We start from the raw sequence: 3,247 nt of genomic DNA, 5'->3' as shown, positions 1-3,247 counted from the left end.
TAGCTAAAACTAACCCCCCAACTTTTGACAAAAGGTGGCGCTATAGAGCGCCTCCTCCATGCCCATTTATGAGCTTTTGCCAGTGTCTAACTATCATTAATACTGATGTGTGTGTTGAGTTTCATGAAAATCTAAGCTTATTAAGTGCCCCAAAAACACAGGAAACAAATGTTAAAGTTTGACACGTTGCCATGGCAACAGCATTTAATGTATCAACAACCCCTTTACAGATTCTCATCGGCCGTGTTTTGACATTATTCTGATGAAGTTTGAAGCAAATCGAGTAAAATTAAGAGGCTGATTTAAAAGCATTTTGAAAACAACACACTTCCTGCTGCCAGTTGGTGGCGCTATAACTTTGACTCATGATAGTCACATCTATGTGATCGGCATCATACAATGAACAAACTCCTGAAGTTTCATCAGAATCAGACAATGTGTGCAATAGTTATTAGCCATTTCCTGTTTCTCATTTCTCGCCATAATTTTGTCGCCTCGCCACGGCCAAACCGTTCGAGATATCAAAAATCCCCTGGCAATTTAGCATCCCCAATGTCTTGAGGTCATGCTGACCGAGTTTGGTGGCCGTCAGAATAAAGGCCTCCGAGGAGTATATCAAATTCCAGAGCATGCGCTTTTTACACAGCCCTGAATAACTCACTTCCTGTTGAGATTAGCTAATGACATAGAGTGCGTGAGTTGTTCATCTCAGTGAGATCTATATGTGTACCGAGTTTCATATGTATACGTGCAAGTATGTGCGGGATATACATCAAGTTTACGGAAGGTGTTCCAGGGGGCGCTGTAGAGCCCCTGTGCCACGCCGGGTCCCAGTCTCTGCGGCATCCTTTTAGGGCTCGGGCCCTAATAATAATAATAATCCTTAGAAAAACAATAGGGTCGGGCCCTAATAATAATAATAATAATAATAAACGGAGCAATTCCAATAGGGTCCTCGCACCACCGGTGCTCGGGCCCTAATAATAATAATAAACGGAGCAATTCCAAGAGGGTCCTCGCACCACCGGTGCTCAGGCCCTAATTACTAAGTAATGATCAACAGACACATCTGAAGCACAATCACAGAGATGCCTTTTATCAAACTATCTGCTTGCATCGTTTATATCATTCTTTCTAATTCCATTGTCAACAAAAGCAAAATGTCTGTTTGAGCAAAATGACACACTGTTGAGTCTTTTCATTAATAATGATAGGCTAAGGTGAATAAGAAGTGGGTTCTTTGGTTGTTTGTCAGCTGGAGACTTTGTGGCTTCGAAGTAATAAATCCTAAAACCGTTCTATCCCTTTACATTTATAGATAAGGCAGTCCACAATCAAAGTCATCAAAATTTCCGTACACAATGCTAGCTTTTATTAGAACAAACAAAGATAACACTTAGCTAATATTTAACAAATTTTAGTTGATTGGTAGATGCTGTACATTGTTGCACGAACAAAATGTATATATTTTGCATTGCACAGTCATTCGTTCATATGCCGTTACGTGATATGTCAGTACTTAACTGACAGGCTATTCATCACACTGCTAAGTTGCAGCATTGCATTCTGCCTGCTATTATGACAGCCACATTATTCATCAGGATAAGGGCCAACCACACAGGCCCCTGTGCGTCTGCACCAGTTCCAGTTCTTTATCGATCTCTGTTCTCTCCATTACCAAAAAGAGGGGCTATCTGCATGACAGCAAGCACACTGTGCATGTTGATGATACTCTTTTTTTTTCTTTTTTTTTTTTTAACAAAGGAGAAGGTAAGGAGAGAGATAAAGAGGCACTGTACTGACTCTCCTGAGAAAGCCATATAATGGAGTGTTGGATGACTTAAATACGCAGAGTAGACAAGGCTTTTACCAGACAAGAGTGTTGCTACTTCTCTTTAAACAGTTCAAGTTATCTTGAACTTTCTATGTTTTGATAAGGAATGAATGAGGTGTTTGGGGCACAGCTTGATTCAGCTGTTATGTAAATACCCAGATAGCCCTAAAACAACTTTGTATGATATAAATCAGCTTGTATGCTTTTTTTTTTTTTTTTTTTTTTAGGAAATCATGCTTTCTCAGAAGTGGTAAGAAGATAAACAGAAGCAGGAGTACAAAGCTAAATATAGAAGATATATCAAAATATATCTTCTCCTTCCCCTGTGTGTGTGTGTATGTGTGAGAGAGTAGTTATATACATTTACATGTACATTTAGTCATTTAGCAGATGCTTTTATCCAAAGTGACTTACAAATGAGGACAATGGAAGCAATCAAAATCAACAAAAGAGCAATGATATGTAAGTGCTATGACAAGTCTCAGTTAGCTTAATGCAGTACACTATATAACTATATAATAAATTAAATAAAAAAACAAAATAGAAAAAATAGAGCAAGCTAGTGCTAGAGTGTATTTTTTTAATTGTATAATAAAAAGAAAATAGATAAATACAAAAATAATAGATAAATAGAAAATATGAGTGTTTCTTTGTTTCTTTGTTTCTTTGTTTGTTGTTGTTTTTTTTTAAATAAAACAAGCAGTTAGTCAATGAATAGAGTGCAAGTCTTAAAGGAGCAAGTGTTTATTTATATAATATGAACAGTGTTGGGAAGGTTACTTTGGAAATGTAATAGGTTACAGATTTTTCAGAAATCAAGTTACTTGATTTAAAATGTAATAAGTAGTGTAACTTTTAAATTACTTTATTAAAGTAATGTAACATTACTTTTAATTACTTTTTTACTAAATTTCTAATATTTTCAACTGTTAATCATTTTGAAACATTTAAACCAGGCAGAGTTAACCTTACAGTAGCGTTCAACACTGATTACTGTCAGACGTTCAAAATCCTTTATCACTTGAATTAAGATTATAATAAGTAAGGGATAATATATCTTTAATTTGAGAGATAACGACTGGCTGAATGTACATTATCTCACTTATTACACAGCTGCTTGATATATTATTTAGATGTTTGGAGTCAAAATAATTAGACACGAAACACTGAAATATTTGAACGCAAAGCTTCCATGGAGAAATCAGTTGCTAGCAAACGGCAAGTTCAAACTAGACATTTTAGGGATACAGTGCAGTCATACCACTTTTCTTACACAACATTTCACCACATAAATAATTAAGTAGTAGTACTAGTTTGTTAGTTATCTTATAATCCATTACAGTAAAAAAAAAAAAAAAAAAAAAAAATGGCAGCAGCTGCGTTTGTATGAAACAATAGAGCAAGTCCACGATA

Source organism: Labeo rohita, chromosome 14 (assembly GCF_022985175.1).
Source record: "Labeo rohita strain BAU-BD-2019 chromosome 14, IGBB_LRoh.1.0, whole genome shotgun sequence".
Classification (NCBI taxonomy): domain Eukaryota; kingdom Metazoa; phylum Chordata; class Actinopteri; order Cypriniformes; family Cyprinidae; genus Labeo; species Labeo rohita.
This window is presented reverse-complemented; position numbering follows the sequence as displayed.